General features: G+C 40.2%; 1 protein-coding gene across 3 annotated transcripts in view; it reads left to right on the plus strand.

Moving 5' to 3' along the window:
• trpm3 (transient receptor potential cation channel, subfamily M, member 3) overlaps positions 1 to 21,442 on the plus strand; it is a 138,933-nt gene that overhangs the window by 29,017 nt on the left and 88,474 nt on the right. The window lies entirely within an intron of this gene.

Below are 21,442 nucleotides of genomic sequence, written 5' to 3' on the forward strand. Positions count from 1 at the left end.
ATTTTGTGACCTTAAACCTCATCTGTATTCATTCAGGTGCTTTTATAAGCCAGTTACAAACGCCATGCAAGGAGGGCTATTGTTGGAGGTCTTGAATGCCTCTCCTTTGATCTGGCTGTATCAAAGTGTCTCACAGAACAGTGGCGCTGTGATGTTGAAACTCCCAACCACAGTGCCCGGGCTCACATGTCAGGCATTTGCATTTGTATAGCCTGGTTAAATGAATAGCATTGTATTCGGTGATTAAATGTGCGTAGGATCCATGTGTGCACACAGTGGGTGTCTGTCTCAGGAGACACATGGTATACCTGCTCACACGTGCTTGAGGATGTCTTTTTGTAGGTGTCTTGATGCATTTGTGTTTTTATGGCATTCAAAGGGCTGCAACGTGCAGTTAACATAAACAAATATATTCCATTTACAAACAGCGGCAAGAAGCTCCAAAAGTGCCCCGATATTTCGAAATTACAGGTGATTTTGTTTGGTAAAAGCTTGTTAAAAATACCTCAAATGTTTAAGTGAATTTACACACATAGATTAATTTTAATGTTTTTTAAGCTGGGTCCTTGAGTGTCAGGACTTGAACAGATTAAATATATCAAGTCAGACCTAACATCTGCGTAGGCTCATAATTACTGCAAAATTGAGTTTCACTAGAATTTAAAGCCCCCAGCTGTGACACTGAAATATCACTATCCCATAATTCCTCTATAACAGTTTTTTATATTTCTGATATGAACTTTAAAAGACACACACACACATACACACATACACACACACACAGTTTTGCATTTGTCGTGTGTAAGAAATTTAATCAAATTTCCCCTCTCTCCCTTCAAATTTTCTTGCTGTATTCTCACATGGGCTGGTTGGATAAGTTCTGGAAAATGTCAGCAGCAACGACTCACATACAGCCCCCCCCAGGAAAAAATTTCCCGAGTACGGTGCATGTCTGGAAACATATTATATGTCTAAGCTTCTTGTTCAAATTATGTAAAAATAACTTGGAAATATCATTTTTATTCATGTGGATCGTTGCTTCAAAGTGACTCTGTTTAACTGTTGCTGCTTTTGAATAGCCGATTTCTCATTTGGAGGTTTAGGTCTTACAGTTTTGGTATTGGCAGCTGAACCTGTAGCCTTGCTTATGTTATTACTATGGATGAAGGAACAGAGGATTATGGAAACTGCGTTCACTGTATATCAATCACCTCAGGGAGATATCAGGCTGTCAGTGTGAAATTAACCTAAGAGGCCTGTCATTATTGTTGGAAATTTCTGCACGACAAGCACTTTCCTCCCATGTCTCTCTAACTTATCACCTGCCTGCTTCTGCCAGCAGCATTCTCGCTGTGTGATTGTGTGTGCATTTCAGTGTGACTACAATTTATAGGCTGACAGAGATGTTGGCCGTCTTCCTTGGGCAGGAAAATATGTCCAGCAGATTGCGAGTGCGTTCTTGTGCGTAGGTGTGTGCTTGTGCACAACCGTTTTTACGAGTATGTGCATTTATGATGCAGTGCTACAAACGCAGCTGACGTTGCAGCAAACATGTAAACTGCAGGCGTGGGTGTGTGAGCATATGATTTGAACCCTGTGTTCAGAGCGGGAAAAACACTAGAAAAAGTGCCTTAGGTAAGAGGTGAATGTTTAGTACAAATTTGAGATTGTAAATAAGGATAAACAAGCAGGAAATGTATAATGTATAATGTAATAAGGTCTTCCTCATGTAAGCACAACTACTATATCTGTCTCTTCCAAGCTTACCAGTAAAGCAATCGTATCCCATGATTCAACGCAAATACACACAAACAAACTAACCTGCCTCAATGCATCGATGCAGTTAATAAAAAAGCTGTTACCAGTTTCATTATCTTCATCACCCTTAAGCAATGATCCTTATTGAATGTATGGATGCGTGTGCTTGAGACAGACCTGCAGCACGCTCACTTATTGATCAACTTAAGGTATCATTTTCATAGTGGCTAGGCCTTGCAGCACCTGATGTGGAAATGGTGTACTATCCATTCAAGGAGTGTGGGTGTGTGTGAGTGTTTGTGGCAAATGTTCTTGCTTCAATTGTTATTAATTTCTTTATGTTTTGTTCTTTGGTCTGTGTGTCTTTTATGTCAGCTCAATGAAATGTGATTTACCTGCAAAAGATTTAATATACATATGAAGCAACTACATATACGCAACACAAATATATTCTCTCTATTGCGTTGGAGTGCAATTCTATGGGTCTTCTTGGCAACAGCAAATCATAAAAATTAACCAAAAAAGTTACATTTTTACTTCACACATTTGTTTCTCTAGCAGAGTGACTCGCTAAGCATCTCATTCACACTCTTTCTTTTTGACTTCTAAAAATACTTACAATTCTTTTCACAAGTTCTTTGTAGTGCAAACAAAAAAAGTCTGACAAAACACTTTCTTTTCTGTTCTCTGTCTCCAGTTACACTTTTTAAATACCTCACACATTTAAGAATAAAACATTTCAAGGTTGCAGGAGTAATAGTGAAATGTGCTCCGCCTCCTGGCCGCAGGAGGATGTGCTTCACACTTTCAGTATAGGTAGGCCCACTCAGCAGAAAGTGGTGCTGTTTCCAAACTTTATAGCGGCAGAGCATATTTTGCTTATTGCACGCAACATGCTCATCTCTCTTGAAAAATCCCAACTGTCAGCAAACTTGTGATTTGTTGCAATTCTGTGGAACGTGTAGCTCTTCCTCCTCCATGATAGTCTCACCCAGACCAGCCCAACTTGACGAGAAATGGCTACTGACCGCAGTGGGGGTGCTTGAGAACCAGTTTAGAGGAGGGATCTAAAAATAAAAGTATTGGTCTCACGTCTTTTCTGACGCAAAGAGTTCATCCCAAAGTGTATCCTTTGCACACCTTTTTAACCCGGGCAATAACCTTGTTTATGCTGGTGCACCAATGCCTATCAGGGGATCTTACACTCCTGAGTTCTGTGATGGGTTCATGTCAATTTTGATAGAAATTACACTTGTGTTGGTTAAAGATTTTCCCAAGAAATACTTGTGTTTTTGTGTAAGAGCGGTCACACTTCAGCTACTCAGTTTTATTGATGGTCCCAAGCTGACAATGAATCAAGTTTGTACCGACATGAGTTTTCAACAAGTAATTAAACTCATTACAACAACTTCCTATTGACCTTTAAAAGGCCGAGCAATTGGTGCAGCTTGACAGAAGAATAATGCCCCGATTAGACGAGACTGGGTTTCCTGAAGTAGGACAAGTAAGAAAAATGAGAGGCAGCACACCTGGAGTTTCACTCTGGTCCACATTCTCTCAGAAATAGACAGCAGTTTTTAGGTTATTGTCATTTTAAAATCTTGTGCCCTGTCTATCCAAACCATTATTAAATGCTCTTTGCTTTAAATGTATAAAAATGCTTGTTTCTCCTGCAACAATTAGAGTATTTTGTGTTAACTTGAGTGGAATCAAGTCCGTTACAGAAAGCAACATCATACACAATCAAAAAATCTGTTGTCTTTCATTGTCTCTCCGCAAATTTAATACTCTGTTTATTTCAGTCATGTACAGTTGTCTTGTCTTTTTCTTTTTTAGGCAACAGCCTACCTCACAGTGCACATTATGTGTGTTCTTTATCTCCTACTTTTGATCATCATACCAACTGCCTCTTCTATTTCAGTTTCAAGACTTTTTATGTCACATCTATTCACCCTGTGAGAAAATCAGACAGTAACGACCTCTGCAGCGCTCTGCGGTAGTTCTGCAAAGAGAAAGCAGCAGTGAATACAGTATTAATCCTTTCTTTGATTCTCTTAATGAAGTTGTGCATTTACTGCCTTTCTTGTCTCTACCAGCCATCTTTTCTCTGTCCCATCTGTCTGCCTGTCTTTCTCTCTTTCCCTGTCGTTTTATTGCCTCTCTTGTAGTTTCTCTCTCTTCCTTTATTTCATTGGCTCCTGTCATCATAAAGCATAGATAACACTCCATCTTATGCAAAATACATGTTGCTGCTAAAAAATAAATGTCTCTAATGCTAAAAATAAACTTGTTACATACTAAGATATGCAGCTACAGTGCCTTATATCCTCTAGTTAGCTGTGACAATGAATATGTTAATTTTATATAATTACATTTATTTAAAACATATAATTTTTTTATACAGCACATTCTGACCAATGAGCAAAGTACATGCCATCACCCATAGGTGGCACCAACCATTTTTAAAATCCATAATAGATCCATTAAGATATACATATATAAACAGATATAGTAGATGTCAGTAAAAAGATAAAACTAACCTAAAACCTACAGCTGTATCTGATCACTGTTAGATTTTTTTAAATGATACAGATGTTGCATCAGCACAGCAGCCAACAGTACAACACCTCACTCTTTGTTTCATCTGTCTGATTTAGTGCAATACATTCCTCTGTTGTAATACCTGGGCTTGTTCAGTTTGTTATTAACACCATGAAACATCCCATTACTGTGCTGAACTTTTAATTAGCTGTATTGTGAATGTTGGAGCTACTGAAGAGACAGATTTGATTTCAGGCTGAGTTGAGTCTTTGCATTACATTCGTTGTGCTCAACAAATGTTGTGCTTCATTTACATAGTCTGATACATAGTTAAGATTGGGGCAGGAGGGGTGGTTCCGCTTATCAAACTAAACCCCTGTTTATCTGATGGAGTTTTCCATTTTGCTTGATAAAGACACTCGTACACATGTATCTCTGTGCGCGCTCTAACCTCCACCAGGGTGGTGATGTTTTCACCGTTTTTTGGGGAAGGCTTTGTAGCAGGACAACACACAAATTGCAGAACAGATTTCCATGAAACTTGTGGGAAGCATAGGACACGGACCAAATTTGGGGCAAATTCAGAACTTTTTTTTTTAACTTTCAATGCGAGATAGGGCTTCTTTTTTTTTTCGACATGTTTACAGATGTCCCAGAGAATAATGGATGGATCTTGATGAATATACAACAGGCACATTCAGACTGATAACTTTGAATACGTGTTTTTTGTTAATGAGTTGATTTAAGTGGGAAAGGGCACACAATGTAAATCCCCTTCAAAAATGACGAACGATGCTCTCACTTGTTAAGATAGCTTAAGTATATCTGTGGTTCCTGTACAGGTACACAATAAGGTACACAATTCAACACATGATTCACCATTACAACAAACAACAGGGTCACAAATAAGATAATGAATTACATGTCCTTTATCTTCTTCTTGGTGTTTAGTAAACAGGCATATAACTCATTGAATGTCTCAAACCCTGCTTTTTTTTTTCCCTCCAATTAACTCGTAATTACAGCATTGAGCATGAGATTTCAATTTAAACATTACCTCATTAATGAGCCAAAATATGAACATAAGCTGTGAATTAGCACCTCATTCCATTATTTGGCCACACAAAAGACTTTTTATTTCCTGTTTGGCATGATTACACACCACATCATGGGAAGTGAGACAAGCTGTTTGCAAATTTGTCTTTTACAGGAAACCAGCTTGAGGAAACAATGTGTCGTCATGCTCTCTGTAGTATTTGTCTCTGAATGCATTTGTCATGAATTAATGCAACAGGAAGCACAGAGGGATTCTACCTACCAGTCAGCGGCTGAATCATTTATGAGATTCAATGCTGGAAGGACCTGCAGTTTTTGGATAAATATATAATTTGATAAAGCTACTTCTAGCTTTCACTGTGGGAATTTCTCGCATGCGCACAAACATCAGTAAAACACACACACAGATCCAAATTTTGTGTCCATCTACTAAAGGAAGGTCCCGTTCCACCATCTTCCAACCGCGAGTCAGAGCTGCAGCGTCTGTGATCGTATCAGTAGAGTTATGAACTCTGAAGACTGACCTTTGACCAGTGTACTGTCGGGGGAGTTTTATACTGGTGGTGATGGTCTGTTTAATAATGTATCCACACAGTATGTCATGAATCCCCCTGCTTTATAAATACTTCACACTATACCGGCATATAAAGTGTGAAATTAGTGTGTGCAAAGGTTTGCACACATAGTTTGTAGGTTTCTTACTGTGCACAACCTTATACTCCTGCATTTTTCTTTGAACCAACATTTAATTTGTGTGCAGTATTGCAGCACCTGAGCTTTGAAGTAGATTTGTATTTCACCATCACCATTACATAGGGTGTTGACATGATGACTTGTTCTGACTTCAGTTCAGTCAGAAACCATGAATAAAACAGTAAGAGAACTGATTTTGATTTTCTTTTTAAACTAGAATATATATTACGGGTAGGTTTGGGTATCTACTTTCTCTGATACTCATGCGGAATCTATATTTTTATAACGATTTTGGTGCCTAAACGATGCCAGAAAGAATCGACAATAAGAGCAGCTTTTTTATTGCTGAGGCAAATTGGAAGTTAAAAAAAAACAGTTTAAAGTATATTAACTTAAATATACAAATAAAGTCTCAACAAATTTACGTAACAAAAATCACATTATAAATAAAATATAACCTTACAACAAAAATGTAACTCCAAATAACATTTTTTTGTGTGTTTGGCATGGGGTCACACAAGCAGTCAAATAAGGAGCATCCATCTGGTCTGTAATGTGTCCCTGCACCGTCAGGTGCTTCATTAAGTTTGTCGTGTTCCTTCCTTTAAATTAAATCATTTTCAAACAGTAGCACTTTTGACCATTAAGCTTCAGGGATTTTGTTGTGTAGACACAGGTTTGAGGTACCGTAGGCCAACTGTAGGCTAACGTCACGTGCCTCCAGATTGATTGATTGACATTTGGCGCCCAAACCCTATTCTCAGGTGAAACTTCTAAAGTCTTGTCACAAAAAAGTCTTAAGTTAAATTTTGTCAAATTAAAGTTATAAAGTTATATTTAATGTGTGTATAGACAGAACAAGCTTCGTAAATTGGTAGTTGGCTTAGTAGTTAGGTGGTGCCGTTTGCGTGGGCTTAATTTTTTAACAATGGTTGTCACACTGCGTGCTTATGTGTGTGTCACATGCTGGGCTTGTTGCGTGTTTAATACATGATGAATTATTCATATATTCATGGTTCCTTGGCAGGTAATTGACAGCTAATCCATAGGTCACAATAAATCAATAAATCCACTGATCAATTCATTTCTATGTAATAATCTTCACATGTGATTGTCAGGGCTGTTAAGATAATGAAAAGACACGGTGAGGTGTGAGAAGGCGATGGGAGAAGTATGGAAATTGCATCTTTGGCTCAAGAGACTAAAATCAGAGGCTTTCTAATGAGATCTGTAGCCATATTGTTACTCAGGCTGGCGCAATCAATCAAGCTGTTGTTGGTGTTGAAGCCGGCTAACAGATGCTATTTTGACAGTGTGCTGAAATGCAGTCTGAAAATCAGCACCATGGACAGTGACGGCAGAGCATTTCTCACTCATAGCTCTGATACTGAAGTCAGAGATATCGCAAGTCCCAAACAGATTCAATATAAGTTTTAATTTTCATTTACTTAACTCATTAATATTCACTAGGGCTGCATCCATTGATTATTTCCATTATTTTCATAGATATAAGAAAGCCCAAACACCAAAGCTGAGGATCAGAGTCAGGCTACAAGACTTGTGACGGGATCTGATAGCCTGTAGACGACCCCAAACATAGAGGGTCTCCAAGGGATCTGAAGTGCGGACAATTTGAGATACTGGAGTGCTATCCATGAAAGTGGGGGATATTTTGCTCTTTTAGATAATGGTACAAATGGAAGACTGCTATTTCAGGTTTCAAAAGCCTTAAGAAATTGATAGATTTTAACATGAAAGTTCATTCTTGACCTAAGAAATTGGTGCAGTTACAATTTATAATAGTGAATATTTGATATTGTGCCACTTCACATGGTGTTTAACTATTCGCTCTTGTAAAGACTGTGCTGAGTGTAGCCCCCGAAAATTTCAAATAATATTTGTTAGCTTTGCTCAGATTTGACTACGGTCGTCAGGATTGGGACTTTGTCTCTATCAAGAGTTTGTGTTTGTTTCAGCATCTGTCACATGAAATCATGTCCTGAAATTTGACCTAATTAGAATCTACAGTGACCGAGTTTCACCTTTTTAAACCTCAGACCAGCTGATGGAACCTGTAGGCACTGTCTGGGCATGTAGTGGTCCGTGAATAATTGATATGGCCTTGGTTGTTGTGGTGTCTTTGTGTGTGTTTGTATAAAAGGCTGAGTCATATAACTTATCCAGATTCCAGCTTATGATTACAGAATATAAGCCTGCATCTTTCGTAGACATCCAAAATCCCATATAAAATGCACAGTTGCAGCCTGAGAAGATTGAATATTATTGTCATCATTCTTTGCATATTGCTGATTTAATATTTTTCCCCAGCACTGGAGTGGTATCTGTTGCATAAGCGGTTAGAGGATTTTGACTTTTATCTTTTTATGGCATCAGATAAAAACAAATATGTTTTTTTATAAAAGGTTTTATAACTTCATTTTGGAGTTCGCTGAGCTTGGTTTCTGCCTCACAGATTTGTGGAGCACACATTCATCATTTTTATTGCATTTTAACTGTGCAATTGAAAAACAATTTTTTTTAAAGTTTATTTGCACACAGATGCAGAGTGAACATTGTGGTCGGTTGCTAATCTACATGAAAGCACAGCATCTCTAGCACCTTGTCTGTTGTGTTGGAGGACCGGTAGTGCCTAAAGAAGAAGTGTGAGTAAAATAGTTTTTATAAAATGAAAAGTGTGAAAGAGAACGAGAGCCTTCATGACAGGAAGTAGTTTTATAATATGAAAATTGTTGAAAGAGAATAAAAATTCTTTGCGACAAGAAGAGTCTTTTCACAAAATGCTTGATCTGAGAGAGCGCTGGAACAGAGCGCTCTCGCTTACTGCTCGGCATTATGGAATGTCTCATTTGATCACTCTCTCCATCTGTACCTTTCTATCAGTTCCCTCTCGATGTTTCCTCCCTGCTTCACTATCCACCACTATCAGTGTCACTCTAAGTACCCTCCTCAACTCTGTCAATCTCGAGCTCCATGGATAAAGAGAGACTGAGCCATCAGGAAGTACAGTGTATTCAATAAACAGCTGATTTTATCTCATGAAATCACATCACTTTTATTATGTATGTTCTTTTATCCTCACCTAACAACGTTGTGTTTTCATTGCTATGTAACTGACATGATTACTAATAAACTACTGAATTGATCTTATTGAAACTTGGTGGAGGGGTGGGGTATCGGCCAAGGAAGAAACCATTACATTTTGAAGCAGATTTGATAAGGGGTTAAAAGAAATAATGCAGGTTAATTTAATTCAAGGAGACTGTTGGGCCTTGGCGGAGGTATGCGCACAACTGAGAGCCATTCTAGTTGAAGATGTCTCGGTTAGACGGGAAGATACAAAGGGCTTGACGGATTCACACTCTAAGAAGGGAAATATGCATTTTCTTGGCAATACATAAACCATCTAAGATGAGTTTATTGAATAATTGCATGTTTGAGGATGTGTGTTGTGGCATCTTAAATCGCGGCGGAGCAGCTGTACCTACCCCGCACACCTTCTCCAAAATGTTGGCGTGTGCAATCCCTGTTGTGGATCAACGTACTTACAGTACACAGAGGAACCACAAAACAAAAATCTGCATGCTGATATATGCAGATGCTTTATATGCTGATACATATCATGCACCAATCTATACATGTATACATAAATAATACTCAGAAGTCTCATTGGCACTTAAAAGCTAATTTACTGGAACACAAACACACAAATACACACGCTTTTTTTTGTTATTTTTATTGCACGTGTGTGATTAGTCTGCTTCCGCTCTGGCTTCGAATAATAAAAGTGAATTCCCTCTCCACCCAAATGGAGAGAATAGATAGAGAGTCTGTACCCACTGCAGGCATTAGGGTTTTTTCCATCAGCTGAAATGATTCCCTAATGCACCCATGCACCTATACACACACACAAGCATGTGATACGAGAAGAAAAAAAACTAAAGAAAATAAAACAAGCTAGATTTACTTGTGTTAAAGTTACTAAGACCACCTGTATGCAAATTGTTCTCATTTCCATCCCTCTCTCCATCTATCCCTCCCTGCATTGCTGCCTTTATCTATACTCTTCTGTCATTTTCACTCTATATCTCCTCCCAACCTCTTACCATCTAACTTTTGTCCCCTTTAAATGGCTCTTAATCTCAAGGCATGCCTAGGACAGCTCCCTGGGGAGTTCCACCGGCTGCCTTCATTGTGTGTCTGCTACTGTCTGTGTATGTCTTTGTGTACATGTGTATGCATAAGTGTGCCTCTGCCTAAATATGCATTTGTTCTCAAGGCCTTGCTTGGTACAACTTAGCTTCTGATGGAAATGAAGAGGATGGAGGTGGGAACAGTACTAAGAAAAGAGTGTGGAGGTGTGGAAGAATGTGAGAGGAGAGCGTTTTTATCACAAAGGTAAATTACTTAGCGTGTGTGCAGTTTTGTGTAGCTCTGTGTGTCTGTGTGTATGTGTGCTGCACCGCGTGTGTCTGTGTGTGTGTAATTCGGGGTAAAATAGTGTATGTGAAAGGCGCTACAGTAAATGTGTTTGCGTGTGCGTGCGTTTGTGTGTGTGTGTGTGTGTGGCTATAAATTGGATATTAGGACATGGAAAATGAAAGTGAAAAGCATGGCCACAGAGGGGCTATTTTTGTCCCTCCATCCATCTCTCAGTCCTTCTCACGCTCTCTCAGTGGATTCCATCTCCCCCTCCTTCTCCCCAAACTTTCCTCCTCCCTTTTTTTCCCCTCTCCCTCTCCCTGTCATATCTCACTCTTTCCTCCTTTTCAATATGTCTGATATATATCTGTGGCCACATCGGTGCAGTCTTTCACACCATTCACATTGGGCTTAGAGCCCCCCACCCTGAGGGGATGGCTGTCATTTTACATCTAAGAGGTTATTTTAGCTGTGCTCCACATTGGCTTCCAAAGTGCAGTTTTTACAACACTCAAGTCTAAAATAGCCTTTGCAGTCCTCCTATAAATTGTCTCCACATACAGTGATTTATAATGCAAAAAGGCTACATCCAAAAGTCAGATTTTCAGTCTTTCCTGAGTTTATTACATAATTTCCAGTTATGTCTTCTTTTTTTATATATATATTTATAAATATATTCATACTGCACACTTGTTATGCCCCCAAGGAGAATTCTGCAATAGTTATGCAGGATTTCCCTCCGCTTCTTTTCATCTTTTTCTTACCCGTTTTCACAGCAGACAGCTCAGCTACGGTGCATTATTCTGTATCCATAAAAATTCAATTTCTTCCTCAGCCACAGTCAGAAGATTTTCATATGATGTAAAAAAAAATGAGGGTCACCCTGGCTGATAGCAGGCCGGGCTTTATTTTACAAGAAAGAAAGAAAGAAAATAAAGAATGAGATCAAATGTAGTCAGAAGGTCAATTGTAGAAGCTGTATGGAGAGTGTTCTCAAATAAAAAATAAATGCTTCACAGAAATGTTAGCATTTCAGGGTGAATCATTTTGGATGGTCATTCCCACGTGTGCACGAAAGGAACAGAAAATACAATACCCAGTGTGCACTGTCCTACTCTCAGCAATCCAAACATTCTCTTACCCACACCGCACTGTAAACAGTTCATGTTACGATATTCCCGCAAATACATCCACGCTGTTTCTTCCTGTTCTTAGATACTTTGCGCAGCACATACATGTAGAACAGATGTGCCTCCCTCTCCAGTGCTCAACAACAGTGGCAGAACATCAAGAGGATTATACACTCTGTGAGGACAACCAGCGACTTAACCAGCACTGCCGGCTCTGCCTGCTTTTCAGCATGATCCCAAAAGGCAGGAGGAAAGTAGGATGCAGCACTGTCACTGAGATAGATGGAGAGAAAAGGGGATGGGGAGTGGGGGGTGGCGCAGGGGAACGCAGAAAATACAGAAGAAAAACTAAAAGAAACAATAATAGATGGAAAAGAGAGAACACTGGCTAAATGAGGAGGAAAGAATGAATGGACAGACAATGCGAGGTAAAGAAAACTGGATTCAGGGAGTCGGCGTGATGATGAATGCGTGCCTGGTGTTGTGTGGGATTGTTGGCAGGTGCTGTGCCTCTGAGCACCAGCTCCTCTCCTGCCAGCAACCTTATGTAATGAAGCTTTATCCCTGTCACTGCGTGAGGGTGAGAGGTGCAGCGGCACACTGCCTTCCCCCTGTAAACGTGCCATGAAGAAAAATGGAGCCGGAGAACATGAATGAGAGTTGCTTGCTTAATTTCTCATATTTGGCTTTTAGTAGATTACATCTCCTGCTGTGACTCAATTAATTGTGGTAATATGGTTTTACTTTTCAAAAGTGACATTGGTCTTCATCTGAATTCAGTGCATTATAAAAATGCTAATCAGTGCAAAATACTGGCCCCTGATTTTCAACAAATACAATTTTCATATATTTGAGTTAGGGAATTGGTTTAATTTGCTTCCTCGGCTGTTTAAATGACTATAAATAAATGCAGCTGTTAAGGGCCCTGCAGCCACCAGGAGGCCCCTAAACTGTGAAATTACAAGTGGGAAATCCTCCTCTCATTTTTTTGTCATGGCAATTATCTTACACAACTCAATCTTTTATACCATAAAAAAAAAAAAATGGTGTTTATTAAATTGGCATCAAATGTTGCAGATTTAAGATTTTTTATATTTTGTTTTCAGATATTTGAACGGCTGTTTATAAATATGTGGAAAGGTAGGGTTGGTCATTTGTTTCTGAACCTCTTTGATCATATTTGTTGAAATATTTTTACGCCCCATTAGCCATCATTACATAAATTGTCTTTGGCCCTCGTAGGACTGTAATAAGTTCAACCAATCATTTCTTTGCTGTCACTGCGCATGACTGGAGTCGACACACCGCTGAAGCAGAGACGTTCGCCACAAGTCTGCTGCAAGCAATTGTGGGACTGTGTTCATGTTTTCTGGGGGTGTAGCTTTGATTAGAGGGCCAATGGGGTGGATGGGTTGTATCAGTTGTAGCCTGCCCATGCTACAGTTTTCAGGCTTTCCAACCCTAGCTTAAAGCTTTGATCTGAGCCAACAATCCTATTAACATTACAGATTTTCTTTAAATTTCAATAAAACACTGACCTTTTGCTTGATGTAAAAAAAATTGTAGAAAGAGTGAGATATCTAGTTTGAGATACTTGCTTCCAACAAACATATTGTCCACCACAATGCGTAAAATGACCTGGATCGAGTTGCAAGGTGTATTATGTACAATTTCTCTGTCCTTTTCTATGTCCTCTCTGTTTTTCTGCACAGTTCTCCGCCAGTCTTATACATATTTAGACAGTCCTATTCCAGCTCAAAGTCACAGGGTCAGGGGGGCAGGCACACATTTCACGGTTGAGCCGCACTAGGTTGAAAGTGAAAAAACACTCCTTGTTTTACTTGTCGATCAGGAGAGGTCACATCTGGTTCACCAATGTGTATAGAGCATGCGGAAAGCCTGTAATGCACAGTGTCCGTCTATTTCCTGCCTGATGGGATTCCATGTATGCTTTTATCTCGGCCTGCCAGTTGCCCCATGAGGATGCATTATATATATATGTTTTCAGAGGAATAACCCATGTTTGAGTGTGAAGCCATGACCTTGACTGTTTTCTTGACATACTTCTGCAGAATCAGCGTCCCTGCCCTGAAGTGTATGTGAATCGCATATGTGTGTGTGTGTGCGTCTGGTAAAAGGGGGTCAGATGCTTCATTGAAGCTGCTGCCAAGAGAGGCAGACAAAGAAAGCCCAGACCGGAGAGAGGCTGTGAATGAGAGTAGCTATTTGGGGAAACCTCACACTACACAGCTCTGCACCACAGGTGAGAGAGACACACACACGAGTCAGTTCATGGGCAGACACCAGCTCATGAGTACCCATGAGAAGCTGTGCAGTTAAGATTCTGTTCACCCTCATGCTTAAACATACAAAGGCACACACACACACAGTATCTCTCCATCGCACCCATATTTGCATGTTTGGATGCAGGCATTTCCCCGCATGGAATTGGATAGATTGATAGAATGGGGCAGGCGTGTGAGGTGGGAATTGCGGGAAGAAAAGCAATTAAAGTGGCACTCAAACGGTAGCGGTGCAGCGGAGCATCAGATGGAGTCAGTCCCTTGCTTAATTACGCGTAGCCACGAGAGCCCTCACCACGAGATGTGTCATCAAAACACACCCACAGAGCCAGGAAAAATGTGGCCGGGCTTAATGTTAATATGCAATGAGACTCTGTTGTCATACATTAGATATATCGTGAGGAAGGAGGAAGTCTGACCGGGCTATAAATGTTTGGTTAGAGCTCTTAGTTGTGGAATGACAGTCAGGAATTTAAAAAAAACAGTGAGGTGCAGAGAAATACTGTGAATAACAGTAATATGACTATACCTTGAGAAGCATGTTGTTTTCAGAAAGGAAAATCTGAGGAGATGTGTTTGTTTGTAAACAGGATTACACACAAACAAGAAAGGGGGTTTCCACGAAAGTTGGTGCAAGGACACAATATGGGTCAGGAACAAACCCATTAAATTTCAGTGTGTCAGCCAGGGTAGAAGGGTAGAATAATGGATATTGATGATAAAAAGTCTGACATATCTTAAGAACTAATATCGCCGAGTGTGTAATAATTGGTTAAGCTCGATTTTCTTTAAGGAGACTATTGGGCCTTGGCGTAGGTATGGGCTCCATTCTTGTTATTTCATGTTTTTTAAAATGTTTAATCATTTAAATTCAGGTGCACCCTTTCTTCAAGTCCATTATTTCTCATGAATCCATGTCTCTTTCTTACCTTTGCTCATAGGGATATGAATGTGTCTGATCAGACATTGCGACATAGTTAATCTTTGTTGAGCAATTCCACATTAAAATGCAAATGTATTGGTTTCCCATGTGCAGGCTCTGGGCCAAATGGCTCAGAACGCATCCTTATCTCACTAATCGCCTCTATATACAGCAGCGAAGTCACATGGAAGAAGTCATATAATACACAGGATGCGTTATGTAAAAATGTGTTGGCACCACAGCTAACCTGCAGAGTCACAGATGCTTGTTGAAGCCTCCGGAGTATTTTCATTGATCGCAAATATTCTGACTTACTCATGCATGTAGTCAACCTTAGCACAGACGTTCTCAGACACAGGGGATGATGATGATAAACCATAATTATATTTTACATTGTATAAGAAAAATGTCATGCTACAACCTTCGAAATGTTTGAATTGTAGCAGCCTTAGTGTATTTTATTTTTACATTGTTCAGTAACTCAGAGATTTCCAGCCCTGGTTCTTACCCTCTGCCTTTATTTTGTTGAATTGCTGCCACCCCCGAGTTATCCAGATCCCACACACAAACTTGTCAGTGGTCATCCTACAGGAATATGCCTGTCGCGTGACAGCTTGACAGTTTGAAGAGGGAGAGGGAAAAGAAAGTCAAAGAGAAGGAGAGGCGAGAGTTGAGAGCAGGAAAGTGATGAGGTGTTTCAACAGTGGTAAGAGAGGAAAGAAAAAAAGATCCCAGTTTCACAAAGAGTGAAATATAGAGAGAGGCTGAAGCCTCATGGCAACAATGAGTTGCTGAGGGAATGTGATGATATGTCAGGGAAGGGAAAGTAGTGAAGAGGCCCAATGTAAAGCAGAGAAACAGAGGAATAGAATAAGAAACGAGGCTGATTAGTACAAGTGCCTATAGCAGCAGGACAGGGCAGCGAATAAGAGAGAGCGAGACAGGTCAGAGATGAAGAGTGAAAACCTGATAATGGATGTTGAATGTGAAGGAGACAAGCTGTGAAAGAGAGAGGGCGGAAAGACAGAGGTTTCACGCGCTCTGATCCTCAGCCAGCTCTTTTTGCCTTATCAGGCTTGTCCAGACATGGGAGAAAAAACGTGTACCCAAAATGCACTGTGGCTTCTGCCTATCGGCCTGGAAAGAGCCCCTAACCCCATCCTATCTGCTCAGAGGTCGGTAGCCGGTGCCAGTGGAACTTCATCTCTGGGTCCAGGGAAAGAATTGTGTGCAGAGCTCGGTAGACATGAAAACACAAACACACATATACAATCCCAGATTTCGGCCATCTGCCATCAAAAGTTGACGCCAGTTCGCATCATAGTCATAATCTGTGTCTGATTTGGCAGTTCAGACGAGCATTTACATAACCTGCATGCTCGCTAGTATGAATCTTATCCTGGTTTGATCATATTAGGTCTTTACACAGAGCATCGAGAAATCTGGTCACTTATTGATAAATACAAGTATCCTGGTGACTTATAACTGCAGGTCATGTTTAATATTACCATGGTAACAGCAACACAGCCTAATGGCAATTTTGATGCCTATTGGTAGCTGTCAATATTAATGCCCCTTTGGCTTTTAGTGGGATTAGCGCTATTACATTCCGACATGGTGCACAGGGTTTGGCTTATTCAATTTATTGGGGGACTAGAGCGACGACGGCAAATACTAAACATGTCCTCCAATTTGGCTTGATGCGTTTCATGAAACAGGAGGAAACAACAGTTCTAGTTTGCTCCACATGTGAAACACTTTCTTTGTTTGTGAAACACTGTTTGTGTTTATGCTGTGTCATTTGGCTGAAGCCATGCCGGTGCAGGTTATAGTAAGAAACAAGGCCAAGATCAATACATGCACCAGTCCTGGTTACTTCAAAGTACTCCATCTTGTATAATCAGTTTTTTCAAAAGGGTTTATTCAGGATCCAGTTTATCAGGATAGGACGTTTACATACTTGAACACATGTTCCTGATAAAAACCAGGATACTAGCGCTAAATACACATTTGCAAACCAAATTACAAAACACGTAAGCCAATATGAAGATGGTTTTGTGCTGTTTGTGTCAGTGCAGCGGATATTTTAACTAATCCCAAGTGAAATGAAACCACCGCAGATCATCTCCCCAGATAAATAGTTTGAGTTTTTTCCTTCTTCCAAAACTGTCTGCCAGTCATTTCGGGGCAGAACTCAGCTGCACTGAGCTACAACCCCCGGCAATATTAAGGGAAGCTGATGAGCGTGCTGTCTAAATGAACACATTACTTAGTGACACCACATTTATCCCAGGGCTTGTTTAGTGACATGTAATCTGCAGTGAAAAGTCCTCACTTAAACACGCCTGCATTAAGAGACCAGTCAGATGCGCAGTTTCTGTTTTATCAAGGCCACCTCGTGTGTATCTGTTTTCTCCCCTGTGAGAATGATGATGAACACTGACATTCCTCAAATGAGCAAAACTGAACAATTTCACACAGATAGGACAGGCAAAATGACTCTTAGCCTCTGCATAGTCATTATACAGCTGAATATAACGCATGTACATACCCTATAATATCATTGTACGTATTTATTGTCCTCAGATGACTACAGCATAATCCGACCCAGGTTTTTGTTCATACTGACATTGTTTGTATTTGTGGCAATTTGAGGCAATTTGGTTCTCCATGTCCTGTCGTCTCTGTCCATCTGTTGGAGATTAACCTGTCTGTCTCATTCCTGCCAACCACATGTTACTGTCTGTTCCCAAGGAGCTTACTGCAGCTCCTCTGTTTGACACGCCACTACATGACAAATAGACTTCATCTGAAAGCAGCAGAGTAAACTGATATTCATTTATTGTCATTCACCGGTGATTGTACAGATATTTCAAAGGAGGAGGAACTTATTATCAGACTACTTTCTCTTATCTCTTGTGTATCTCCAATCTGCAGAAACGGGGGGGTCAATGATAGTTCAAAAAATCGTTTACACTGATTAAAATAGCCAATGTGTGTGTCTGTTCAGCATCTGTGGTGCTGTAGAGCTCGGTTTACAGACCAGTCCCACTGCGAGTGTGAACACCTTTTATAATTATGGCTCTGCTGACCCAAAATGTGAAGCTGAGTCGTTTGATGTGAAATCCGACTGTGACGTGGTGCAGCTGTTTTTTCACACAAATTACGTGAATTCCACTGAACACATAGACACACACAGAGAGAGAGAGAGAGAGAGAGAGAGAGAGAGAGAGAGAGAGAGAGAGAGAGAGAGAGAGAGAGAGAGAGAGAGAGAGAGAGAGAGAGAGAGAGAGAGAGAGAGAGAGAGAGAGAGAGAGAGAGAGAGAGAGAGAGAGAGAGAGAGAGAGAGAGAGAGAGAGAGCGCTCAACCACACACCAGCAGCACCTGATTGCTGTGCTTAGAGGTGTGATTGGGGACAGTGCTGATTGTCTGATTATGCATTTAAAGCTGCTGCTGAGACCCATCTGTATTCGCTTCCCTGGACAGGGACATACTGTTGAAATGACACCTTCAATCTTGTCAAATCAACACCTGCCTGCTACACTAAGCCCAAATGCTCATCAGATTAATGCATATTTAAAGATTCTGTAAAGTGCATTAAACAGAATAAACGCTCTTGCCCACATCCTCTTTAGTTCCAAGCTTATCTGACTCATTCTAAGTGTTTATGTAACAGAATCCAATTTCGTGTCAGAGGCTCAAGTGAACACACTTTCATTCTTTGCTGATGTGCGGATCCACTCACTACAACTCAAACTCAGCCCTGAATCTGACAATAGGTCTCGGCTGGATAATGAACCCTCTTTATTAACCCTGCTCCATTTGGAAGGTCATGTAACACAGAAAAACTCTGAGTCTTGTGTCATGTTAATATGGCGCCTCAGCACAACCAGAGTCTCTCTGTAATATATAACTGATTATATAATGTAACCTTATGAAGCTGTATCATCACAGTCTCCGTCCTCCAATTATTGGACAATGGCTCCACTGGACATTGATATCAACAATGTGTCTGTGTGTCTGTGTCCACACAAGCGAGCGAGCAAGAGAGAGAGGTAGAGAGAGAGAGTGGTGAGAGAGAGGCACTGAATGAATCTCATGCAGCTGCGCTGTGAATAAAGATTTAAGCAATTTAAGGAAAGTATCGATCACTCTCTGGTGATAAGTGTTGATATTGTGGCGTTGGTTACAAACAAATCAACGAGAAGAGAAAAAATATGTTTGATTAGTATTGAAACTGCAGCGGGTCAGAGGGCGTCAGCTGAGTAGGAGGTCCTTCATAATTGACGCATTTGGTTTCACACTGCTAAAAGAATGTGGACCCATGTGGCCCAGACCACCTTTAAATGTGGTCTTGCGTGATCGGAATCGCTTTCCGACTGAGTGCGTTCACACCTGAACTCAGAGCTGCACACTTGAGCTCAGCTCACACATGCCCACTGTAGCTCTGTGTCATGAGCATGAGCAACAAACAATGATAACGATATGTTGAAATATATTTTTCAACTAATTTAACCGTGCTATAATTGTTTTCTCTTCATGTGTTTTCAACATCATATATGTGGAATACTGTTTTACTGTTTATATTTTGTTTATGTTATGCATATTTCTACCTTTGTGTGTGTATCTTATCTTATTGTATCCTATCTTATCTTATCTTATGGGTCTAATTAGAAGTTTACATCTAAATTTGGCATAACTGCACCACATCACAAGCATCTGCCTCGCCCAGTATTACTTGGACCACAGTGTTGATCTCTGTTATTTGTCAGATCATTGATGTGTACTTTATTACCACCTATTTGCCTGGCATTTTTGTTTGTGGTCGTTTTTGTGTTTTTGTCCGGACTGACATTTTTCTGAATAAGGAGGAGGAAGTATCCACTTAAAAAATATATATCTGCGGTTTTGTAGACAAGGCCTCAGTAACATCAGATAAATCCCTTTGCATGAACTATACCTCTCAGAATTTATCCCTGGGACTGTTCCTTGAATATAAATTTTGAAAAGTGCATATTAAAGATTAAACACATTTCCTGGTTATAAAACTGTGGACTTAGGATTTATTTGTCTTGCTTAATGCATAATTGAAACGTGACAAATATAAATTTGAAAGACCCGTATAAATCCTATCCCATACAGCTGGGTAAGCTACAAATCGTATTAAGTAGCTGTTTCCTAATTTCTGGATCTGGTCTTGTTTCATCTTATATCACTGCACCCCCCCTCTCCTCTCTCTCGCTCTCTTTCTCTTCCCTCCTTCTCTTTCTGCTTGCCTCAATAATTAATTGCCATTTGCATGTTTTCACTGCAGGAGATTTTTTCTTGCTGAAGTAATGATGTGTAAATACAGGCGATTTACGGCAACGTCTACTTCCTCTTTGTCCAATTAGAGGGCACGACACAAATCCCCGCTGAGCAAGGACAAATAGCACACAAACTGCTAATTACAGGAATTACAGGGCGCTGCTGGCTGAGAAAGCGTGATTGTTTGAAGAAGAGGGAGATAAGCCCGCACAAACGTTTTTTCAAAACCATTGATACCCGCCCCCCAGCCCCACCCCAAAACTCCCCACCAATCAGTCCACCCACACTCCCACGCAAACAGTATAGAGATGATGTGTAAAATTTGCAGAAAGAAATCACAATTTTCGCCTTTATTCTGTCGACATGCCAGAGGCAAAGAGAGATTAAGAGAGACCAAGAGATGCATCACAGCTAAAAGGTCATGTGGGTAAATTGTTAATATCACCATCTTACATTTGTGTAAAAATCAATACTGTGCATCATTGCTACACCTTTTTTTTCTTCATCCACCTGTTGAACTGAGGGCAAATGAGGGCACGTGTAATGTAGAAGTGAGACATCTGTCCTTGTGTGGCAGATTTCCTAGAAATGACTCACAAATCATTAACAGTAAGATTAGAGGAAAATCAAACAGAGTAATATAGACATACAGTGAACAGAAGCATGTGTTTGCACCCGCACATGTGGGAAGGCGTATCTGTTCTTATCTGTATGTATCACAGGAAAGGTACAAAGTCATTTTATGTCAAGGTTTTTCTTCTCATTATATTTCAATGTCTGTGGTTAAACAATCCATCGCTGCTGCCCATCCAATTAGCCTCAGATTCCCACAGCACATCACCAATGACACATGAACAGATACTCCATTAACAGCGATAGAGAGATGAAGAGGAGGGAACAAAAGCAAGAGATGGGATTCACATTTGTCCTTGCTCGGGCTTATTCTGAAGAAAAAAAAATTATGTCTTTCATGGCATGATTAACAGACATCAAGTCGTCAGTCTGCTGAGAGAGGAGATCTGAAAATCACCATTTTACATTAAGTCTAACGTTTAGGCTGGGACTGTTTGGAAATGATCATAACAGTTTCATATTATGTCAAACACTAGTCTGGGCTGCCATACCAAATTTGACCACCAGGCATTTGTACTCAAATCTTGGTCTGAAACTATAGCAAAGATACTCATGCTGTTACATTTTGCATCAGTTGTAAGAAATTACCCTTTTAATACACTTTGAATAAACAGGTGGTAGCTGGGACTCATCACCATGAATGACTGTCTCAATGACA

This window comes from Limanda limanda, chromosome 5 (genome assembly GCF_963576545.1).
Source record: "Limanda limanda chromosome 5, fLimLim1.1, whole genome shotgun sequence".
NCBI lineage: Eukaryota > Metazoa > Chordata > Actinopteri > Pleuronectiformes > Pleuronectidae > Limanda > Limanda limanda.